The 25,730-nt window shown below is 47.7% G+C and overlaps 1 long non-coding RNA gene across 1 annotated transcript in view; it reads left to right on the plus strand.

Moving 5' to 3' along the window:
- Positions 1-21,027: 21,027 nt before the first annotated feature.
- Positions 21,028-25,730, plus strand: part of LOC144149915 (uncharacterized) — a 96,266-nt gene continuing 91,563 nt past the window's right edge. The window contains exon 1 of the long non-coding RNA XR_013318387.1: positions 21,028-21,298. This is a non-coding gene — a long non-coding RNA (uncharacterized LOC144149915). The remainder of the gene's footprint in view (positions 21,299-25,730) is intronic.

Genomic DNA, 25,730 nt, shown 5'->3' on the forward strand with positions numbered 1-25,730 from the left:
TGGTCTGTAAAATGTAAAGTCAAAGGCTGTTGTAGTAGATGAACACTAAAGTTGCCGATGTTGAGGTCGATGCACGTTCCCCGGATGGTTTTGGGCTGCTTGTAATCACGGCCCGCCGAGACTTGCCGACGCACGCCGCTGCCGACGACGATGAAACGTCGAAGGCGCGTGAAGCGTGCTGGCCTTGTGCCTGCCCAGGAAGACACCGGCAACACTGTTGCTCCAGGAGCCATAGAAGGAACCGGGCGTTCAGCAAGCCGAGCGGTCGCAGTGGGGGTGTGGACGGCGCAACAGCAACGACAATGACAAGGGAGGGCATAGCCCCGACCATAAGATGCTTGGCATCTAAAACATTGCGGTACCCCGAGCTCTGGTTGAGGCCACCGATGGACGTAGTCATGTGTGGGTGGTGAATGCATCTAGTTGACCAGTAGTTCTTCTCTGTGGATTCAAGATTGCCAGCTTCGAAGTACATGTCAAAGTCGTCATTCAAGCGCTCAACCACAACCCCGACCATACCACGACAGAAGAACCTGACTATACCGCGGCCTTTAAGCGCATGATCAATGGCTCCCTTTCATCCGCCGAACAGTGCCAACCACTGGAAATCCTCACTTATGTGTCGACTTTCGACTTTAAAGAGGGCGATCATTCCGCTCCCGTTCCTGCGTAATGGCTCCAGCTTCGAATCAATACCGGCGGTGGGACCCCTATACGCCAAAAGCCATATCGTGTGCCGCCTTCCTAACGGAAAATAATTAATGATCAGGCGCAAGAAATGCTGACCAAAGGGGTGAACTACCAGTTTTCAAACACCTTGGCTGCACCCGTGTTCATGGTCAAGAAAAAAGATCATTCATGTCGATTTTGTGTCGACTATCGTCGTCCGAATGCTGTAAAGAAAAAGGACGTATATCCTTTACAACGTTTCGATGACGCTATCGACTGCCTTCATTCCCCTTCATATTTCTCCTCACTCTATCTCAGGTCAGGATATTGGCCTATTCTGGTACACCCATCCGACAAGTAAAAAACAGCCTTCCTGCCACCAGACGGCCTATTCGAATTCAACGTCATGCCTTTTGGTCTATGCAATGCGCCTGGGACGTTTGAAAGGTTTATGGACGCAATTTTGCGCGGCTTTAAATGGGAGATATGTATGTGTTATCAAAGAAGTGTCATTGCGCGGTGCGTGAAGTGATCGTGTTGATATTTCTCGTCGACAAGGACGTTATTCGGCCCGACCCGCAAAAGATCTCTGCACTTAGAGGCTTTGTCACACCACGTTCGTTAAAAGGCCGCAGACGTTTCTTGAACCTTCGTTCCTATTTTCGAGGTTTTATAAGGATTTCGCCCAACTTTCTCATTCCCTGAATTGCCTGCCACAGAAATACACCCCTTTTTTGTGGACGCCAGAATGTGAAACCGCATTTCAGCAACTAAAGATTTTACTTACTTCAAGCCTAAGTCTTCACCACTTCAACCCAGAGGCCCCTATCGAACTTCACACTGACGCCTGTGGAGTCGGCGTTGGGGCTGTACTCGTCCAACTCCATGGCGGGACGCAGCACGTAAGAACTTATGCCAGCCGAATGTTGACGAAAGCCGAACGTAACTGCACCGTTACTGAACTTGAGTGTCTAGCTGTGAACTTCGCCATTCAAAAGTTTCGTCCATACCTGTATGGGCGTCACTTCTCCATCAACACGGACCACCACTTTCTATGCTGGCTGGTTGGTCTGCTGGACAGATCCAGCCGGCTAGCTTGCTCGGCATTGCGCTTACAAGAGTAGAATTTTGCTGTGTGGTACGAGAGCGGACGGCGACACACTGACACGGACCTTTTGTCCCGCCTTCATGTCCCGATGGCCTCGTGTGATAACGATCACTTTGATGACCGCCTGGCATTTCTGTCGACTGCAGTACCCTCTGCCTCCAACTTGAAGGAAGAACAACTAAAGGATAATTTAAAAACCACGTTTGATGCAGCGCAGAGAGCACAGCCGTCATGCCCGCTCGTCGTGCGTGATGGCTTGTTATTCAAGAGGAACAATTCGGTGCATGGCGCCCGTTTTCTTTTGATTATTCCCGATATCCTTCGCACCGCCATTTTGCTTGATACGCATGACGACCCCACAGCGGGTGACCTTGGCTGTGTGAGAAGGCTACTTCGGCTCAAACAGAACTTTTACTGGCTAGGAATGCGGTGATTTACGAAGCAATACGTTGCCGGCTGCCACCAATGCCAGGGTCATAAACTCCCAGGGAGCCCTTCGTCTTGACCTCTGCATCGCAGGACTGACTACACCTACGTCACTATTCGAAAAAGTGGGAATAGATCTTCTTGCACCTCTAGTGAAGTCTTCGACAGGTCACCGGTGGATTAGTGTGTGCGTCGATTACTTGACACGCTACGTGGAGACGGCCTCTGTCGTTGCAGCTACAGCTCAGGAGTGCTCAACCTTCCTTCTGTATTCTGTTGTCCTTTGTCATGGCGTTCCGAACTTCATCGTCAGTGACCGCGGGCGACACTTTAATGCCGACTCTATACAAGAACTACTGAGACTTTGTGGCTCTATCTCTCGCCAGAGCACCGCATACCATCCGCAAAATAATGGTCCGACGGAGCGAACGAACAGCACGCTGACCAATGTGCTTTCAATGCATGTCACGTCCGACCAAAAGAGTTGGGACACTGTGCTATCATTCGTGGCGTACGCCTACAATACCGCCAAAAAAGAAATTTCTGGCTACACTCCATTTTTCTCACTGTATGCTTGAGCGCCACGTACATTTCTGGACAGCATCTTGCCCTTCTCCACACATCACCACCTTTAACTCGCCCAAACTTTGTGCCGTGCTAAAGAAGCGCGCCAGCTCTCCCGTCTTTGTAGTCAGAGATTGCAAGCTGGTACAAAGGCTCGCTCCGATGACCGACATCCTCCCTTCGCTTGCACTCCAGGTGAAGAAGTTTGGCTATGGGCTCGGGGGCGGAAGATAGGACAACACCAAAAAAGTCCTCTCCCCTTCCTCCGGACCGTTCGCGGTGTACTCCCACTTCAATGATGTGAAATAGTTCGTCGCCAAAGTCACGTCAAACGGTCGCCGCTCGAGCAGGATCCAGATCGTGCATGTAGAACGGCTAAAACGCAGTCACTCTAGCACCCCTAAACTCGCAGCTTCGTCTGCCCTGAGAGAAAATGTTTCGACGGAAAGTGACGCCACCAAACTAGGCGAGAAGATGACGAAAGCGAACTAACCAGCAGCGAGTGGTACAAAAGGAGACAGACGGTTCTGCATGCTACTCGCTGTGTGCTTACCGCTCCCCGCCCACCAATTCCCCGCGTACCGGACGTCTCATCTTAATAAAACCCATCTCATCCCATAGGACCGAATCGTTATTGTTTCTATGGGGAGTTTGCCGGGACCGCTGTGATCCTTCGTAAGAAGCGGGTCGTCATTATCCGTGGCCATATCAGCGGGGTTTTACTGACTATACATTTTGCGAATTCATGACTTCCGAATGGGCGAGGGGATACTTATGACGGGTGAGGCGGTACTGAGTGGCGATATCACTCTGTCACTGTTTGTCTTTCTCACTGTATTTGCCCCATGATAAGACATGGGTGGGACCCGCTTCGGTGGGCTGCCTCGTTCCCGCAAAGGCAGGCGTGCACAGGGGTTTACACCAATTACACAATAAAGCTTCGAAGATTTTGCGAAAGATTTTTTATTGCAAGCACCGATGTACGCCCGGGAACCAAATTTGGAGCTGTCTTTTTTTAATCAGATACCATAATAATGGAAACCGGCATGTTGGACAATGCTAAACACCTTGCCGCCTACACCGGATCCTCTGGGTGGTTGCGCGACACTTGGAGGACTTTTAGCGAAGTTTTCAAGCCTGAAATACACGTTGACCTCTCTTCTTTTGTTGGGCCAAGGCTTGCACTAAATTAAAGTCGTTCACTCAAACACCCTTCCTTGCTATTTGCGGTAACACCTGGCCCTGTGTACAGTCAACGTACCTGCCATAAAGCAAGCCAGACGGGTTATAAGGGTGTAGCGGCGTAACGCACGTGTTTCGTAGTCGTTGCTACGTGTTATTTGTTTGCCACTCCTGCTGCCAGAAGTGAGTGTGTAAAAATAAGGCTATCAATAATCACTCCGCGCTAACATTTGGCGACAGATTGCTGACTTCTCTGCATTTTTTTGTAACTGTTCGAGCTGATGAATTACATTCCTTATTTCTTTCGTTTTCCCTCTGGCTTCTTCCAACAGGTACCAACGGAGTTGGAGGTTCTTGCGGCCCCTACAACCCCACATACCCTTATTTCAAGCGAAGCGGGGAGATGTAACATTACGTCGCCCTGCTGGAGGGCCTAGTTAAATGGATATCTTTCCCTTGTAGGGGATCGGCAATCAAAGTCTCGTCATGCAACCTTCTTCTAAAGGACTTCAATATTAAGCTTAGCTGGAAACGGGGCGGTTATCACAAATACAAAAAGCATAGAGCACGAGGAAAAAGTGTAATAAACCAAACAAAACTGAAGAAAAACAGGTCCAGAAGTAGCAAGTTGGAGGTAAAAAATCAACTCTAGATCAAAAGATGGCAACGCCCGTGGGGCCGTAATATGCTTTATGGCCCAACGTCATAAGCACCGCCCGTTCCATTCTAACTTTATAAATAAATGCCGCCGTGGCAGTATTCATCCGAAATATTCACCTCAAAAAGAAAGGTTAGGTGTTCGCTTTCTGTGTACGCACATGCAGAAAAAGGGATCAAACTTTAAACTACCGAAAAACTTCGAACAACACTTGATTTCTTCTCCAGTTTTGTACATTATTGCTTATTCACCAATATTTTTTTGCCAGAATGTCCCCTGCCTCACCCACCTGTCTTTATTTTCCGTCTGCCCCTCGCTCTAAGGATAATGGAACTACGCACTTCACCTCAAAAGGTTGTCCACCCCTTCTCTATATGATGGGGCCACACTCCCCGCCGCCTTATGAATCTTGCTTTTAGTTAGAGGGATAGCCCACGTTCCCAACAGATATCACGTTTTAGTGTTGCTCCCCACTACTTGCCTCTGGCGCGACGCCATGCACATGACGTCTTCAGAGGACTCGTAACTTCACAGAACGCTTGTGCGATTTGGAAAACCGAGAGTGCAACCAGTGCACGGCAGAAAAAAGGAAAAGAACGGGAATTAAGGTGACAACGAAATGCCGTCAATTGTACCCATCGAAAAGGAGGGCGGCAGACAGCCAATGCCGGTGTTAAAGAGAGCGGACGTGATTGCTGAGACTGTTATGGTGCGCTAAGATTGGCAAAGACTAGGTACAAGGGATGTTTGTGAACCGCCATGTAGTAAAGTTCTGTAGCCAGGGGAAGGCGCGGGAATCGGTCCGAGCCTCAAGTTCGCAAAAGACAGGAACGCGATACTGGCAGATTCTTGAACCTCTACAATCATATTCCAAGTTATGTTTTTGTCCCCAGATAAACTTCGCGATGTTTTTTGCCGGGGCTTCTCCTCCGTGAGCAAGCAATGGTGAGCCATGGTACACTCGTTCCCAAAAGGCATGTTCACGCATCCTAAACAATCGAAGACCCCCTGGCGCAAGAAAGATGAATGAAAAAAATAAAAGGAACGATCAGTCGCTACTGGGTACCTGGTCTTGCCGGGATGCAGGTTTACGAAAGAGCAAACCAACTCCCCCGCGATTCCGCACTCCGGGCTCCTTGCTGCCGCGACTTATCCCAAAGAGATCCGATCCCAGAAAAATCTATCCCACTAAAAGATCTATGGCATAACTCGAAAGCATACACTAATCCAACCACACACACACACACACACATACACACACACGTACACGTACACACGCACACGCGCACGCGCACGCGACACGCACACGCACACGCAAACACCGACGCATGCGCGCACACACGCACGCACACACAAATAACTCATACACACACCGCACCAAAGAATAACAGGTCTTTGTGGGGACGACGCAATTGAGTACAGCCTATCACCACATCGAACGGGCCTATACCAAGTAAGACCACTCCAACGATGTTCGAAGTGCCAGGGAGTTCTGAACTATAATCACCTATTGGGTAAATGCAAACAAAACACCAGGAGAAGAAATTATCGTAGATCATTCTGCACTGGAAGCCGAAATTACTCTCAACGCCTTCATCGAGTTCCACGTGGGACGCCGTCGCGAGGGTGACCAGCAGTCAACCCAGGCTACACACGAATACTACGCCGCCTATGAATCCACGACTGGCAATCTAGGGTTCGTCGGAAGAGATGGGACATGTACGGGCAAGAAATAATAAAATCAAGCTTTAATTCATGCACTAATTCCAAGCGCCGAACCGAAATCCTGTTGCGGAAACTGTACATTTATATATCAGACAACTAATAACAAAATCTGCAATGGGGCGCGATGAAGGCTTTCGTAGCCACTGAGGGCAAGTCCCTTCTGCTTACATTTTGGCGTGGAATTACTACTCAATCCTTAAGCACGTGAATATTTTGCCAATGCTTCACGCAACCTGTTGGCCGGCAGAACACTGCTTTTGTGGGAGCAGATGTAAAAATTTGCTTGTGAAGTAATGCAACGGAAATACTTAACTGTGAGACATGTTCAATAGTTCTCTTCTACTATATAGCAGATATGTAAATACGTTGTACGGCGTGCATCCTGAGTAAGGCTTCTATCTTAAACTATGTAGTTCCAAAAACTATTAAAATGCGTTTTTTTGCAAAAAAACACTGCTCGCAGTCGCCTGCAATTACAAAAGAGAAACTGCAAACTAGTTTGTTCTATTTATTTACTAAACATCGAAGCAAAGTAAAATCTTAGTCGGAACATGTTAAAAAATTTTGCGCTATTGTGTAAATGCAGGTCTAAGTTTTTTGCTTTGTAGGTTCTAAAAGTTATTTGTCTCTAGTAACTCTACCACCTGCAGTCTCTCTCACTTAAAAAAATTCCCCCGCACCTCCCCGAAGGGAATCGTGCAGAAATGCGAATGCACTGGGTGCACCGATGAGTGTGTGGCGAGTAATGGCGTAATTAATGACGAGAGTGGGAACGTAATCATTTATTCATCAGCACCAGTTTGTGTTATCGTTGTACCTGACGGCCACAATCACTGCCTTGTGATCGCTAAAGTGCACGGTAAAAGGGTCTTTGAGAAGCATACGCGCGTCACAGTTTTACGTAAAGACCAGATCAATGCAACTCCCGCGAATGGTAGTAGGGCACGTTTCGAAGCCGGCAGAGAGACAATGCATAGAGTGCCTGGTCTGCATGTACTCGACCAGCCACTCGCCACTCTTCTTCCGCACGTCAACGTTGAAGTCGCCAGCCAAGACTATGGGGTGAGAGGGTTTGGAGCGCACGCGCACACTTTCCATAGCCGCGTCCAGCTGCGCGGCAACGGCGTCTCGAGCCCCGACTAAGAAATGCATTCGCATTTACGACGACGACGACGACGAAGGCAGAACTACGAGGCGCGCGCTCACGTGCGCTCGAGCTGGAGGAATGCAGGCGCACGCCGGCCAACGGAGCAACACAACCCCCGGCTAATAAATGCATTCGCATTTAAAATGTAATGTTGATCGGATATGTTAGTTTTATTATGTGACACCGTAGCGCAGCTGGCAGGGACGCTGGGTCTATAGAAAACTCTGAACACGTGGCGAGAGCAGTATATCTTGATTTATCCCTGACAGGCCAAGTGCTTACACTTTCCATAGTAATCCCGTTCTGGAAGGGTTTGGTCCCCTTGCTGGTTGACACGGTTTGCGTGACGATCCCCTTTACCTGAGGATATCGAATTTCTTCGATCAATTTTCAACAGGCTTGGCCGGTGCGCGTTCGTCTTCCGTGTATTGTGAAAGTGGACTCCGATGGTGGATTCCGCTGGCGGTTTTTTTGCTCGTCTGGCTGGTTTTACCTGCTGCTTTACTTTATCTGCTACTGCCTATTAAAGCGAATCCTATAAATTGAAGGCTTCATTTCATAGAATGCTTTGCACTTTAAGAGAGAGAGTGGGTAAGAGTGAGACAGAAAGAGGGAGGAGACCGATATAAACCTTCATTTGTTATGGGAGCTGAAATCCTGTTGGGAGCGGAGAATAAAGGATCTGGTAAGATGAAGTGGGGTAAGATATAGTGGGTAGTTTCTTTTGAATCATTAGAGGAACAGGGAAGAAGACCCGTCTTTCCTTATACGGAACGAGGTAGGGGTGTTGATAGTCCCAGTGGGGCAATTAGGGGAACCATGCGAGTGTGCAACGAACCTTCGGAGTACTAATTGTGGAATCTATTGGCACGACCACAAAACGTGTGTAAAACCTACACATAAACAGCTGCTCAGTAGGATTTAGATAAGTACTGATTACAGAAATGAGAGAGACTACGCTCCCGCCAAATACCGGCGCGGTTTGTTGAAAGGCTCAACTGTCTTTAATTCGAAAGCCTAAAAGGCCCATCGACTGATAACGCTAGCGTAAGCGTCTTAAGAAGAAAACTTGCACCTAAAATTTTGTTGGCTGTGAGAGTGAATACGGGCAAGCCTCACCTCCCCATAGGTAGCGACGTGCTACGTAGCTATGAACGTGAGTATGGCATATGCCGAGTATAAGTTGGTGCATAGCACCCTTACGAATTTCTGAAGGGCTAACATAAAGAGGGGAACGGAGATTGCACCTGCGTCAATTTCCGGCGGAGAAGTCATCAAGAAATTATGGCAATCGGTTACATAGGTCAGCAGCCTCGCTCATGAATGCACTCACACCACCCCCACTCACCACTGATCACTAAGCTATGAATAAGCTTTGCCGTCGTGCTGGACTGGCAAGTGTGATCTTGTGAATGCGAGCCCCACGTTCAGTGAGCCCGGCTCATGATTGGCAAGTGATTGGAAAGCTAATGATTGGCTCAAATCTCCACTCGTGAGTGCCAGAGCAACTCGCGAGGAACCCCGCTCACCCATCGCGAGTTCGCTCGCGCTACGCGCGGCATAATCGGGGTTTGTCGTGGCGAGCGCCACCATTGGGCTTTAGTCGCTGTTACCTATTTGTCGCGGGAGCCGCTCACAGTGATTTTTTTTAATTGTGGCACTGCTTTTAGATTCATAAATGTGTCTCCACTGTGCTCCTCCCATGGGGAACCCTGAATTATTTCTCTGGTGGCGTTTTGATATAGGATTATGATTTAGATGGCCTTCTGACACCGTAATACACAAATTATGTTCTCTTTCATGACTCATGGAGGGTTTGATGCCCACACTCGCATGCAAGGGGAGGCTCGCGTACAAGCTGTTCATTTCTGTTCACACGGCTCCGCAAGCTCTTTCCAGTCCCGTGCAAGCTGTTCATTTCGCCTTCAAGTTCACCATTCTTACGCTCACATAGATTTCAAGTGCCAAAAGGGCACGGTTTTTTAGATAGAAGGGCGGCTATGCAGATCTTAAGCCTGACCAAGTAGCGTATTCTGTCGTCATAGCTACGGCCTAGCCAGATCACGAGTGCCTACAGGAGTGTCTGTGTCTGTTCGTATATGGCGCACGGTATACAGGTATTCCGCACTTGTAACTATAATAGCTTCAAACGTCATTTCCATGAGCTACCCCGCACAGAGCACCTTGAGTAAACATGGTGACGGTATGGGCGACAGCGTGGCCACGTCCCCAACATAAGCTGTAATCTACCGTGGTCGTGTGTTTAAAGGTGAATTGTTAGAAACCAGGAACGGTGGCTGTCGGAGCCCAGGTCAAGCTCTAATGGATGGGCTCCCTGCCTGCTGCTTAGCAGGCCAGAAATCGTTTAGCTCAGACAGGAATTGCTGATCTGGAAAATGCGTTGCACAGGACCACCCCACTGACAATTGCAACTCTGCTACCCTCCCTTGCTATAACCGCGGAGGCCCACACGCGGCTTACTCCAGGAAATGCCAGAAATTTCAACTTGAAAAGAAAGTAATCGGCATAAAAGTGAAAGAGAATATCTCCTTCCCCAGAGGTGCGAAAGGGGTTCGCCTCTTTCCCCCTGGAAATGTACTGCGATGAAGTTGGCGGGGAGGGAGACGGCGTGTGGTTATGGCAGGGACCAAGTACCGTGAGTCACACTTGGTCCCGCCAACCACCCTCGTTTGCCCCAGGCAGCCGAACCTGTCCCTACACCGCTTGCCGAGGCAGCAGCGGTTGTGGTGCCAGCCGCTTCCGTCGGGACAGGTGCCGCTCCCGTTCAGGCCTCCCCAACCTCCAGTGCGTTGGAGGGTGCCGAGGGGATTGATACCGGGGCCCCGCATGGGCTCTAACCCCCACCGCACCCCGCGTGCCACTTCTGGCACCCTCGACGTCGGCGGCGATGGCGAGTCAAACGAAGGGCCCCGAAGGTGGGCCTAGTCGAGGGGGCCCGGTTCGTCGGGCACCCCCATGACATCTGACGACGAAATGGACCTCGGGCCATTCCAGCCTGCAACGAAATAAGCGGACCCTGACTTCCAACCCAATTGAGGGGCCCAAAAGGCCCCTTCCGAGAAAAAGCCCCGAAAGACGACACATCATCACACACAATTCAGTCATTCTTAAATGCAAATAATGGGAACCGAAAACATCATCTAATGAAACTGCAAAGGCATCCCTAAAACTCTTGACGATGTGTATGATATGCTGCATGCCAATCAGCCAAGTATCAATTGTCTCGAAAAAAATCACCTCACTTTCACACAAACAAATTTCTTTAATAAGTGCATGGCATTCAGAAAGAACAGCGTTGGCTTCACACACTCTTCAGGCGGTGTGACCATTGTCTCCCGGAAATGATTAGCATGCCACCCACTCGCTTTAAACACTGTCCTTTAGGCTGTAGCAATCCGTACGTTAATATCGAATAGGTTGATAACGGTTGATTTTGCACTTCTCAGCTATGATTTCAAGGCACTACCAGCTACCCTAACCATACATCCTCACTGGCGACCTGAATGCGGAAAACTCTCTTAGGGGCTCCTCCCGCACGGATGCCCGAGGTCGCCTGATAGAGAAGTTTCTTGCATCAACGGGAGCATGTCTTTGCAACAAAAAAACAACCTAAATGCCATAACCTAGGACACACTCAATACTCACATCTTCACTTGGCTATTGGTTCTGCAGTTCTCTTTTCATGTCTTGAGTGGGTGTGGACACGAACTTATGTGGGAGTGACCGTTTTCCCACTTCACTTACGTATATAGGTAACGGCCCAAGCAGTCCATCTTCCCATCAGAGGTTTAATGAAAGAAAAGCAAACAGGAGTACATTCACAGAAACATCTCAGCTACACCACACATCCATAAAACACCAACACCTGGAGGAAGCAGCCCAACCCATCACGGCGCACATCCTCGACGCCGCCGAAAAGTACATCTTCACTCCTCCAGTGCCCAGCGCAGCCAAAGGAGGCCGTGGTAGAATGACGAGTGTGGGCGGGGTGCGTGAGACCCAGAACAAGACGTGGGGTATCCTCCGTCGGTACCCCACATCGTAGAACCTCATCTCCTTTAGACGGGCAAAAGAACTTCGGAACGTGTGCGCCGTGAGGTGTAAAGGGAGAGTTGGTGCCCCTTCCTAACGTCCATATACTCAACCACAGACACACACAAGGTATGGACATGAATACGCAGATTTAACGGACAACTAACACCCAGCCGCCCCCTTGTCAGCACAACAGGTGACACACTTGAAGACCAGGCTAACGCACTCGCACACTTCCAACACAAAGAAGCCTTTACATGACAAAGACATCGAGATTTGCTACAACTGCGAATTTACATTTCATGAGTTAAGGGCTGCCCTGAGCACATGTAAGCCTTAAGCTGCGGGTGCAGACATCATTACATACACAATGATACAACGCATACGTGCGGTCACCCTAGAAACACTTCTGCACTTACACAATGCGATATGGCGTTCGGGGCACCTTCCCATGTCTTGGAGGGAAGCGATAGAACTAGCCTTTCTTAAAGAGGGAAGGTATCCCACATTACCAGCAAGTTATCGTTCCATTGCAGTGACAAGCTGCCTCTCCAAGCTTCCTAGAAAGAAAATTACAAAAGTCTTGTGTACTTTTTAGAGTACAACGGTCTTCTCGAGAGCTGCCACGCAGGCTTCAGGGTGGAGGGATCCACGAATGATCAACTTGCGGTCTTAGAGTCGTATATAAAATATGCCTTTGCTCACAACCAATATTGCTGGACCAAATTTTCTGACATTGAAAAATCATATGACAAGGAATGGCGCTATGGCATCCTCATTGACTCGAAATCTTTTGGAATACCCGGTAACATATTGAACATACTTGAAAGCTTCTTGTCTAACAGAATATTTCGGGTGAGAGTACATTCTGCACTTTCCAGAGTTCATGTACGAGAAAACGGTGAGCCTCAGGGTGGAGTACTGAGCAGCACACTGTTTTTTGTGAAGACAAACTCGCTAGAAAAAGCACTGCCTCGAACGATCTCGTACTCTATGTATGTAGACGATGTGCCGATATCTTTCAAATCCTGCAATCTGTTTATTTGCGAACGCCAAGTCCAGCTTGCCGTTAATAAACTGGCTTGTTGGCAGGGCAAAATGGATTCAAACTGAATCCTACAAAAAGTACCTGCGTGGTATTTTCAAAGAGGCTTGGGGTTTCACGCAGATTCTGGCAATAAACTTCAAGGCAACTCAATTCCTGTACAAAAGGAACACACGTTTTTAGGTGTAGTTCCAGGTAAAAAATTCACGTTCATCCTCCACATCAAACAGCTCAAACATAATTGTTTGAAAACAATCAACATTCTTAAAACCTACCTCACCAGTCCTTTAGTACGGACAAACAACTTCTTTTGCGTGCTTTTTCCAGTTTGGAGGGATCTCCCTTGGTTAATGGGAGTATGGTCTATGTGTGGGCAACAAAAACAGCACTCAAAATGCTCGAGCCTGTACTGCACTTGGGGCTTCATCTTGCGAGTGGCGCATTCCGGACTAGCCCTGTCCGGAGTCTTTATGCAGGGTGTGACCAATGGTGCTTATCGCAACAGCGAACCTAAGCTGACTTGCTATACGCCTTTAAAGTTTTATCAATGCATGTCCATCCTTTTAAACATATTTTTAATCATGCCTCCACATCCCAGATCTTTGTAAATTGCCCAACCATCTCCACACCTTTCTCAATCAGAGTCAAAGAGCAGGCGCCTGAACTGACTGTATCCTTTTTAGATACCTATAAAACATCCTGTAGCACGCTTTTACCCCCATGCCAAGTTCGCCGTGTGCTATGCGACTTGTCATTTGTAAAAATCGGAAATAATCGAGTTCCAAGAAGCGCTATTCTGCAGCACTTTTTGTTTTTACAGGATAAATATCGCCGTGAAGAATTTTACAGCGATGCGTAAGAAACATCATCCACCGTGTCTTGTGCTGCGCACGGTCCAAATATGAATGCATGTAGAACCATGAATATAAATACCAGTATCTTTATAGCTGAGGCGTATGCCATTTTTCTTGTTGCAAATCATATCATTGAACATAACAGCCCTACTCCTGTCATTTATTTCGACTCGTTGAGTGTGTTGCAAGCATTGTGATCCACAAATTCACCCAAAAACTATGCCATCAATCTCGTACGAAAGATCATTTTCTCTGCATATGCCTCGAATCTTCAACTGACTATGCGTTGGGTGCCTGGCTACTCTGGGATAGCCGGTAATAAGACCGCGGATCTGATGGCCGCTGCTGTTGTGCTTATAAATACACTGCATATAGCAAAAGTACCCTACACAGAATTCAAGCCACAGATCAGCAAGCACCTTCGCAATACATTTAAAGGAGACTTGAATACAGAGACAACCAGTTACACCTAATAAAACCCCACTTGGGGCCACACACTACGGACGCACGCACGTACACACGGAACTCGCCTTGGCCAGGTTACAGATGGGCGACACGCATGCGACGTACTCACACCGGCTCCCCAGCTCTCCAAGACCCGTGTGTAGCAGGTGTGGGCAGGGCGTATCGGTAGTCAACATCCTAATCACATTTAAGGCACTCGACACAACAAGACACAGACAATACAGGGAACTATACAGACAACACAATCCGCAACACCTTTCATTGTTTTAGGGTAAAAATGCCATGGTTTCTGTGCAACACTTTTTTATATATTTGTCTGATATTAACTTTTGAAACGGCATTTCCTATCATGCTTAATCAATACTGGCCCAGCCAGCCAGCACCAATGTCTTTATTTGATTTTACTGTTATTCTGACTTGCACATTTTGGTAGCCACTGTTTTCTGTTGTGTACTTTTGTTTGGCGCTCTTTGCCCAGCTGGCCTTGCGCCAACAAAATCCTTCTATGGACTAGGTATACTTCTTACCATTGCATACGTGTACTCACCACGCAGGTGAAAATAAAACGGCCTGTTATAAAAATAACGTCGCGTCCAGATTTCTTTATCAAGAATAACTAAGAAACTTTAAGCAGGTCGAAGAACAAAAAATCTTTACACCCGTCGTTGCTTCTAGCTTCAAGAACCAAAGTACGCCCTGTGCGCAGTCAAGTCAAGTAGGTTGAGGAAGGTCGGTCCATAGTTGCCAGCAGATAATGCGGCACCCTTAATAAACTGCGGCTACGGCAACAGATTTCCCTCGTGATTGTGCTAGTATGATACTCTATGGGCAATGGCTCGCGGTAAGCAGCGCCCGCGGAACAGATGCCACATGTGACCGCTCGCTGTATCAGTTGGTGCTGACGATGAAAGCGGTGAGCACACCGCGAATCACCCATTTTGTCGCTGAAAAATGTCCTGGTATCCTATTTCCAGTGTCTACAATGGCTAAACGTCTAAAAAGCGCCCCCTTGGGCACTAAGACGTGAAGCGAAGTGCGAAATATCTGCCAAGGGAGCCACCCCACATTGCCAAATATGGTCGAAAATCCACCACGTTCACATACGATTCGGTGAGTCTTATAATTATATCAAAATATTGCCGCGAACTAATCCCTCTAATTTGTAATTGCGCGATACTTTACCCGGCGCCTTACCGCATCTTGCTTTCTTATCTTCATTGGAAGTAAGGCGCTCGTTTCGGTCTCTGTCTGTGGTATGCCGTTAAGACGACGACTATCACCTGTCGCCAGTTGGTAAAATTTTTGTGTTATAATGGTGATGAATATTCTACTCTAGGGTTTGCGAAGGAGTAACGCCAAAGCACAAATGCTAAATGCTCGCAGGCAGAGCACTGCGGCATTCAAATCGCGGAATTCAGCTGCCCATGGGACACTGTTCACAGCTCATACGCCACTTTTATTTGTTTAGCGGGTAACGAGGTCTCTCTAATAAACTATTTCACTTGGAGTAACCTGCGTTGTCCTTGGGTACATGACATTAAAATTAAAAAATCAAACTTTAATTCGGTAAGACATAGTACTGCTTATATCTGAGGACAACAAGGGCTTTCAAAGAAACAACTCATGAGTTCAAGAGTGGAATGGCTCCCAATTATTTTTCTTTGATTTCAAGACTCTATTTCCCGCAGATGTGCCAACGGATACCCGGATGTTGCCGAAAGCGAAATATTGTCACGTTGCCAAAGACGACGCAGTTGTCTTCAAGAAAAACAGGTTTATTGGGGCGAAATTGGTCTCCCTTCACAACTGAAATAATACGCGGGCGGCGAAGCAGCAGTCAGCAAGGTGACGTACGCAAGCGAGCGTCGGTGATCGAATGCCGCGTCGTCTGCTCTGCAGGCTTTTATCTTTCGGCGCATGTGTGTCTGGAACCATCGATTCAGATCCAGAGCATTGTAGATCACAGAAGATTATTCTAAGCTAGTGACGTTAGGTTGAAACAGTATGCTTATCTGAAAGTGATAGCCCGCGCGGCATAAAAGTAAAGACAGGAAGACGCGCTCCGTTTATAACGCAGATAACATAGCCTGGCGTGGACCGGCAGTAAAAACAAACAACAAATATACAAAATCATACATAGTTTGCGGCATTACCCCCCCCCTTTAGGAGTGCGTCGACTCGATGCTAAAATAAAAGAGAGTCCGAAAGAACAACAAAAAAAAGTTTGTCATCTTGCATAGTACCCAGGCAGCACAGGACTGTTCGGCCTAAAACAGGCCAGTGTACTTTGGCCGGTGATTTTCTGTCCGGCCGTTTTCCGGCAGCCATGTTCGGCCCATGTCCAAATGTGGGCCTTTTGGCCGTATACGGCCGTACTCCCATGGCTGTCCAACGGCCAGTTTCCGTCGGCCAGTCGACCGGCTTACGGTCATACGGCCAGATTCCAGCCGTAGGGCTCCGGCCATTCGAAAGCCACCCGTGTACGGCCGAAGTACGGCCGCCGAAGGACAGCCGAGATACGGACGTCGGACTCCAGCCGGACTAAAGCTACCGGAAATACGGCCGTGCTACGGGCATTGGAGTTCAGCCACAGTACGTTAACTGTACTGAGGCCGGTCACTGCATCTCCCGCAAGCAGATGACTCATTCGCGCAGTGCAGAAGCACCACAAACACAGCATTTTGGGTCCAATGCAGCCACATCAAAGTGAGCTCGCGCACAACCACCAGCCGTCAAGCTTTCAGCGCAGCCTTGCTTAATTACCAGCCTCAGTTGACAGCAAAATTCATTTATTAAACAGTGCTCACAAATTGTCGCTCCTTTATTGCTGCGCCTCTTTTACTGCCGAACACAGAAAATATTCAGTTCTTTGTAGAGCTTGAATAGATGTATTGTCCAGGTCCTGATATCATCTGTGGGGCGGTTTACCTGTAATAAACGCGGAAAGGTGAGTGGGGGGGGGGGGGGGGGCGGCGTAGGGCGCAGACTTTAGTGGGTTGAATTTCAGAGACATAAATTGCGCCGCTTTTAGCCAATTTCTTTTAGGGCAATATTCCGGAACACTTTCATGCTCTGACTACATAAACTATTTTTATAACAGTTGCTTGACCAATTTTGATGCATATAAAACCGGCGTGAATGCCTTTACGAAGCGTTTTGGTTCTCAACAAAACACTCAGGAGCATTTAATATAACTCCTTCACAAAAAAGTATGTCCAGTTTTTGCCCATTTTTCGTGTGAAGACATTTTCTATTCGATCAACTTTTCTGATGATCTGGCGCAGGGCTGATCCTAAGAAGGAGCGAACAGGTACTTTCATTTACAATCTATTTTAATGTTGTTTTCATGAGTATACGTCCATACCACTTCATAGCCCAAAAGAACTTAATTTTCTTCTGTCATGCTACGTTCAAAAAATTCTAGACGCGTTGCGAATGACGCCCTGCTTCAGGTGGCTGCAGTTGTATCCCTCTGTGTTCACGCAAGGAAAGGCGTAAAATTAGAGTTACATAATTTATTTCAAACCAATAACATAGCAATGGTAGCATGCATACAGGAAACCTTGCATACTGCAACGAATAGGGCAATAAATATTTTATTGGTCAAGGTTGAATGCGTAGGGTTCTCAACCCGTTGGAGGCAAAATTGTGCCTCTGGAAGTTTATTTATTTATTTATTTATTTTTATTCATTTATTTATTCATTGTTTTATTTATTTATTTATTTATTTATTTATTTATTTATTTGATGCCTGCTTGCCTTTGCATGCATTACAGAAGGGAGATACATAACACTAAGCATTAAATATGAGACAAAATAACAAAATAATTCTACAAAGCGCGCTGAAAATCGTCAATATAAACGGGTAAAGCAATCATACGTGGAAGGTAATTACACTGCAGTATTGATGTAAAATAAAATGAATCGCGCAAGGCGTCACCTTTAATTAAAGGAAAGTTAATAAATTGCTTTAAGCTAGCCATCCAACTTTGCGCTATGTGGAATGGCGCTTGGACATACTTCTCCCCTTCTACTTCAGTTTTCGAATGATAGATATTATGAAAAAAGTTCAACCTGTGGTTTCGTCTGTGATCTTTCACGTCCTGCCATTTCAGTTTTATTTTACTTTCTCTGATGCTAAGTTGAGCGTGCCAATTACCTAATACGAATCGCACTGACATATTCTGTATGTTTTCGAACGTATCAACCAGCTCTTTGGTGTAGGGATCCACGAAAACACATGCCTACTCCAAGATTGAGCGCACATGAGTGAAATACGGTTGTTCTTTTCAGTTAGATGGAGGTTCACTGAAATTTCGTCTCAGAAAGCCAAAAACATATGCAGCCGTAACTTTTATGGTGTGAACCGGCCTATTTAACCTCTACCCACTCCCTAAATAAATTCCTAGGTATTTATATTCCTCGGCCGTTGTCACAGCAGCATAATTTACGGTATACGTATTCAATTGGAATGAAGGTTTTCTTGTAAAGGTGCCGTTAACACACTGTTTAACATCGAAAAACTTTTCTGAATCAGCACACCAGGATGTTATTAAATTCGAATAAAGCTGCAGGTATACCGAATCACGTTTATTAGCTATAGTCCGGTAAACTACACAGTACTTTTGAACAAAGCTATAGGGCCAATAGTAATAACAATACAAAAACCGATGTATTCAGTTCATAGGATGAAATGTACTACGCAGAAGGTGATATGGAACACCATCATTTGCTTTTTTGCAGTCCAAAAATATACAGTCAACCACTTTAAGCTTATCTATTGCAAGAGCCAAATCGTACGTGAACTCAACAATCTGCGTTGAGCAAGAAAATCCTGACAAAATCTGTGTTTGCTAGGATGCTGGCGATTATGTTTAACCAAATGAGCCATATCCCAAGAGTAGCTAAGCTCACCTACAAACATCGGAACTAAATTAACAGCTAGGCTTCGTCAGTGACAAGGCTCTGTTGTTATCGCAAATTTAAAATAATTTTTTTTTCTAAATAGGCAGTCGTAAAATCTCATGAAGTAACATAGTGCAGGGCAGGAAGTTGATCCTACCAATGCACGAGCGAGTCTCTTCTACGTTTATCACCAACAACACAGTGCAACATTGCTTGTCGTAGTTTAATTGAAAGCAGAATAACTTGCGCTTTTGCTCGCACTTGCCTTTCTTTGGTGGGGAGTCCTTGACATGGTGGCGGTTGAGCTCCTGCTGGTGGCCGCTGGCTCGACGCCCTTGAAGGCCAGTTATTTTGGTGAACCATCTCCATATCGAATCGGACATCTCTGCCGGGTCGATGTCTCCAATGCTCTCCATTTCTTGAGGGGGCGAATAGCCTCGAGCAGATGCGTCGACGAAGCCGGCGGCAGTGGCGTCGTAGCGGCGATGACTGATGAGGCTTAGCTCACCCGTCGGTGTGGCACAGTCTTCTTGTGGCAATAAATAACATTTCGATGGCCTAAAAGGTTCCCTGCTAATGTCCAGTGAGTCCTTGCACGTTGTCCGTTCACCGAGAACACTCATTACTGTTTGACAAACGATGTTCGTTCATTTAAAACGGAGAAACACGGAGCGGATGAAAAACGCGTCCCCGTCGTTCGGCTCCCTAACGGCTTTTTCTCCCTCCAGGAAAAAACCGGTCGGTCTCCTTCCAAACACGTCTGTGCATGACTTCTAGGCGCCCAGGCGCGTGCCGTTGTTCGGCTGTATGCCGTTTGCCGAAAAAATGACGTATAACCAGATACCTTACGTAGGCCGGTCTCCTCTTGAACACCGGTTGCCAAATATTCTGTGGCCATTCGCTTGCCGTAATTCGGCCGAGGACCGCTAACCGAATGAAAAACGTATATTCTGGGGCCGTACGTCGGGCGGTATCCTTCATAACACTGATTGCCCGAAGAAAACGAATATTCTACCACCGGACGCGCGGTTCACCGTTGAGACAATGAATGCACGGCAGCCGCGCTCCGGCCGGTCTCCTTTCGAACACCAACTGCCGCAACAATACGCATATTCTGTGGCCGGTCACTTGCCGTGCTTCGGCCGATTACCGCTTCCCGAAGAAAAAACGGATGCCCTAAGGCCGTTCGCGTTCTCAACATCGGCAGCCGTAAGAGAACTGAATATCTGGCAGCCGGTTAGCTGCCGTTGTGCGTCCGGACACGGGCTGACGGAAAAATACCGAAGCGCTGGTTGCCGAATGTTGGCCGTTCAACGCATGATCAGTGGCTGCCAGAACCTGGATGCTGGCCGGACATGCCAGAAAGCGGCCATAGACGGGCCGGTCTTGGGGCACACTTTCTGAGCCGCCTGGGTAGGGTTTCAAGCGAACCACGTGGACGACTTCGGGTCGCGTGCGTTCTCGTGATGTTCCAGAGTCACCATCGGGGATCAGCTCGTAGGTCAGTTGGCCGACACGTCTTAGAATCTGGTAGGGTCTGAAATGCCATCGCAGAAGCTTCTCACTTAGTTCGTGTCGACGGATGGGAGTCCAAACCCACACAGGACCCCCGGGTTGTTCTCGGCGTCTCGGCGTCGGAGGTTGTAGTGCCCGGCATCCACCAGCTGCTGGTCCGTTGTACAAACTCTAGCCAGCTGGCAGGCCTCCTCCGCACGCTGAAGGTATCCTTGGACGTCGGCGTTGAGGTCGTCGTCTTCTACGTGCGGAAGCATGGTATCGAGCATCGTCGTCGGCCGTCTTCCGTAGACAAGCTCGAACGGCGTCATCTGCGTACTTTCCTGGATAGCCGTGTTGTACGCAAAGATGGCATACGGGAGCACTTGGTCCCAAGTCTTATGTTCAACGTCGACGTATATTGACAGCATATCCGCGATTGTCTTGTTCAGGCCTTCTTTTATTCCGTTCGTTTGGGGGTGGTACGCCATCGTTCTTCGGTGATCCGTGCTGCTGTAGAGTAATATTCCTTGCATCAGCTCCGCAGTAAAGCCGTTCCGCGCACCGTGATTAGGACTTCCGGTGCTCCATGTGAATCAGATCGGGCTATCGCGCATGTGCGCCGATAGTAGTTTTCACTTTGTTGCCCAACTCTCCCTTCCCCTCGCTGCCCACGCAGCTATATAACCGACTGAATAAACGACCGTGGGGTCATTTCCTTTCTTGCTCAGCTACTGGTCGTTCGCCTGTTACGATTAACACGATACATTGTGTCAGAAGTATTTATTTGGCAGCAGTATGGACACCGTGAAGCCGCCGGAGCCGCTCCAGCTTTCGGGAAAATTGCGAAGAAACTGGCTGCTGTTTAAACAGAAGCTGGAGCTTTACATCACAGCGACATCATCGGACAAGCCAAGGACTGAAGCTGTGAAAGCGGCGATACTCCTCCGCACCGCCGGCGACGATGCCCTGGACGTATACAACAACTTCATCTTCGCTGAAGGTGAGCACAAGGAAGATTATGCAACTTTGTTCCGGAGTTTGACGAGTACTGTGATAAGAAAGGAAATGAAATTTGTGAAAGGCACATGTTCCGTCTTCGAGTACAGGACGAGGCAGAACCTTTTGAAAGATTTTTGCGAGACATAAAGAAGCAAGCAAAACTCTGCAACTTTGGGGAGCTTGAACCATAACATCCGGTCCATGACCATAACTTTCGATGCATATTCGGTGCAAGACAGATTCAGTGCTTCTCTGAACTTTTCTTACGACGGAGTGGTAAAATGTTTGTTATCAGTTGCTTACACAGGGGTATTCTCATTTCGGCGAGGTACGATTCTGCGATGCATGATTCGTGGGCAACGGTTCGGCATAAGCAACGCCCGCAGAACCCTTTCCAGAGGTGGCCTATCAGTTTATAAGTCGGCGCTTTGGACAGAAGCGGTAAGCACGCCGGGTATCAGGCATTTTGTGGCCGCTGCAAAAGTGCTCTCTGATCAGATTTCCAGGGCCAGAATCACTGAACGTATTAACAATGCGCCCCCTTGGGCACGTAGATTGAAAAGCGAAGCCCGAAGTGTATGCCAAGGAATCGCCCCGTCAAAGGCAACTGTAGTGGTAAGATCCAGCACTTTCGCTTACCGCGCGGCAGGTCTTGCAATTATACCAAATGTATTCCGCGATCAATTACCTCCGATTTGTTTACTTGGGTGATATGTTACACGGCGTCTGACCGCACCTAACTTTTTAATGTTCGCTAGAAGAGAGGAGTGTGGTTTCCTCACTTTGTATGCCGCGCATTTTAAATTCATTTTTTTTTTAATTTTTAGAATTGGTGTATCGCCTGTCATCAGTAGATAGAATTTTTTTCTTCGATCTACAATATTCCTAGATGTGATTCGATCGTTCGCAATGGTTTAACAGGCAAGCATAAATGCTTGCAACGCAAACACCACTGCATTGTATTCGCCCAAGCCAGTCTGCACACGTGAATTCATTGACGTCTTCTACCCCGCTTGTTATATTTTTCACCAAAGCTTTATACCTCTACTCCCAACGGTTTCATCACCGCGGGCAAAAACGCCAACGCGCCAAGGCCTGTGAAGACCAGCGCATGCGTCAGGCTAATCAGGCATACAGCATTGTGCTGATAATTTTTTAAGCCAACCACAAATTATACGTAGAAACAGCAATATGCATGATAAGGCACCTGTGATGGATTGGACCCCCTCCCCCGTTTGTTATCCGTAACGATTATGTTTAAAGATAACTCTGAAGGCCAGGTTTGGACTATTGTTCATAAACAGAGCATATCTTGGCCAAGACGCACAGCGTATGCGTGAGGCTAAGGAGGACCTATCATTTGCCGCCAGAGAAACCGAGTGTGGTGTCAGTGTTAGTGCCGTGTTTGTAGATAAGATAATAGAATACCGCCCCTTTGGCACGCAAGGCAGCAACGGCGGCGGCCAAATTGCAGTTCATCAGTGCATTAGCATCGCCGCATTTATGGCCTCAACTCTGATTGATTGGGGGGTTTAACGCGCCGACGCAACGCAGGCGATGAGGCGCGCCGTAGTGGAGGGCTCCGGATTAATTTTGACCACCTGGGGATCTTTATCGTGCGCCGAAATCTCGTACACACGGGCGTTTTTGCTTTTCGCCTCCATCAGAAAAGCGGCCGCCGCGGCCGGGAATCGAACCCGCGACCTCGTGCTCAGCAGCGCAACGCCTTAGCCACTGAGCCACCGCGGCGGGTGGCCTCAACTCTAATTTTGACGGTGTCCTTTATTAGCACTACCGAAGTTGCAACACAACGGCATCTTTGAACACAAATAGGCTTCTCAAAAGATGTTAACGTGTAATCTGATTCAGATTCCGAACGACGTCGGTCGAGTGCAGAAGCAGATCAGGGAGGACAAGCTAAGCCTACCAGAGCTGACCGACTAAAACTCATAAACTACGTAATGTCAGTACGCATGAACCTTCGCAGTGCAAACATACGCCACATAATGCTAGCTGACAAATGTTCATTGTGGTTGCACGGAGTGACAGAAGGAAAGAGTGGCATACTCTTTACGCTTATCTAGCGACACTAGGCGAGCGCACCTCCCAAGCCTACCGAGACGACCAGAAACATTTCATACGCTCATTTATTCCCATTTTAGTGGTACCAGAACACCTTTGCTGGACATCCATTTTCGAATGGCGGGAAGGCGAACAATGTTTTTCTTTGAGATTGAGCGGAGAACGAGTTTGCTCCAATGAAGCTTGTTTATTGGGGAAACCTGCGTTTCTTTTGGCTACGTGACAATATATTAAAAACGAAACTTCAAATAGGTGGGAATTGGCACTGCTTCTCATTGAGGATAACAAGGGGTTTCAAAAGAAATATAACACGAGTTCTAGAAGTGTCATGGCTCAAAACCTTTTTCTCCATGATTTGAAATTCCTAGTACACGCAGATGTGCGAACAAGTACAGGGATGTTGCAGAAAGCAAAATGTGAAATGTCGGGGTAAGCTCAAAGGTTTCTCTTTCGTATAAGACCAGTTCTTTCAATGCTGTGATATCCCAATAGCGCGTATTTTGAATGAAATTTCTATCGTGAACCTTTCGGTATTTCACTCAATTCGCCTTTTCAGAAACCATTGTACAGACATAAAACACCAATGGAAAGTGAATAAAAGGAAACGCCGAAAATAAGAGTTGCAGTCAAAGTACAAAGTTAGACAAATTTTTAACCCAAGAAAAACAGTTTCTATGTTTGCGGAGACGCGAGCTGAAGAGGTCCATTTTCATAACGTGTTCAAGTAAATTTCTGCTGCTACTTTATATCGCAGTGTCACTAGATGCGCCGCGTTTCATGTGCTGGGATTTTTTAAACGAGCTTGCAATGGAAGGGTAGTGAGAAGCCGTGGGAAACCGTGGTTCCAGTTTTTTTCGTTCTTATTATTACGGTTGTACCTTGTACGATTCATGATAACCTGCGCAACAGGAAGCCACCTTCCGAACACGAGTCGGAGCAGCTGCGTTAGCATGAGGTAAACAGGAATAAAGGTGTGGTTTATCATGGTCTTGCCATGCCCGACAACCACACTTTTGCTCAGAAAAAGAACATTGACGTTTTCTCTCCCCTCCAAACGCGCCGTCCGAATAGAAAAAGGGTGGTGTTATATGCTTTTATCTACCACTTAGGATAAGAAGAATAAGAGCCTACCTAAAACGAACAACTGGAGGCGTGGAGCCGAAGAAGAAACGGAGGGAGGGAGGGAAAGCTTTATTGAATGCTAAAGAGATTAGCAACACTAATGTCAGGGATTGCTACTTACGACGGCAGTGAAGTTCGCACGATGACAGAGGGAATGAAGGATCGAAGGGTGAACAGACCATAAATAAACAAAAAAGATAAAAGTAAAATAAAACTTATGCGGAAGAATGAGCCGGAATTGAAATACAGGAAACAGCACGTAGACGGCTTTAATGCTAGATAACCTTATAGCCGCCTCCACGTGCATTACGCTGCTCGAGCTCATTGAAGCGCTGCCTGCTGGAAATCTTCTTACAGCTCCTGCACCTGATCGGATTGCATACCGTGCCCTCTGCCATCTCTGCACACGGTGGGAAAAAGTTAAGTTGGACCGCCAGAACTTCTACTGTGTTTCTGGGTCTGTCCCGGCTGACTGGAAAAGAACTCATTGAGATATTTCATCGTACAGGCGAATTAAATTGTATAGCCGTCTGAGCAACGTGATGGAGCATATTGTCCTTGCTCGTATGGAATGGCTTCTGAAAGAAATTACACCATCGTCCCGTAGGCGAACCCTGATTAGTATGCAAAGCAGCCGTGGGGTCGATTCTAGGGCCTATTAGTTTTCAGTTCGTCGTTTCCGCTAGGTTGAGGCACGTAGCCACCGTTATATTTACAGTTTGGTTTCAATGGTAACTACCACACTTTTCACTTACCGGAACTACGAAATGGGAAATTGTCTTGAGCTCATGGCTCTTGCGCATACTACTCAGGGTTTCCATATGGGAAGATGGTGTAATTTTATTAGATGCGACGGGGCTATGTCCGTCCCTTGTCGTTGTTGCGCCGTCCAAACCCCCACTGCGCATGCTCGGCTTGCTGAACGCCCAATGGTGTCTTACCCTTTAATGGCTTCTGGAGCTACACTGTTACCGGGGTCTTCCTGGGCCTGCCTGAGATGAGCCGAGCATGCGCAGTGGGGGTGTGGACGGCGCCACAACAAGGGAGGGACATAACCCTGACCTTGAGATGCTGCAGCGACAGTGTTGCCGGTGTTTTCTGGGCCGGCACGAGACGAGCACGCTTTTCCTTAAAGGGCTCCTGTAACGGCAGTGTTGCCGGGGTCTTCCTGGGGCGGCAGATGAATGGACGACGGGCGACGGACGACGGAGCCGAGAGCAAGATATTCT

This window comes from Haemaphysalis longicornis, unplaced genomic scaffold (assembly GCF_048455015.1).
Source record: "Haemaphysalis longicornis isolate Haplotype H1 unplaced genomic scaffold, Haemaphysalis longicornis Haplotype H1 scaffold_8, whole genome shotgun sequence".
NCBI lineage: Eukaryota > Metazoa > Arthropoda > Arachnida > Ixodida > Ixodidae > Haemaphysalis > Haemaphysalis longicornis.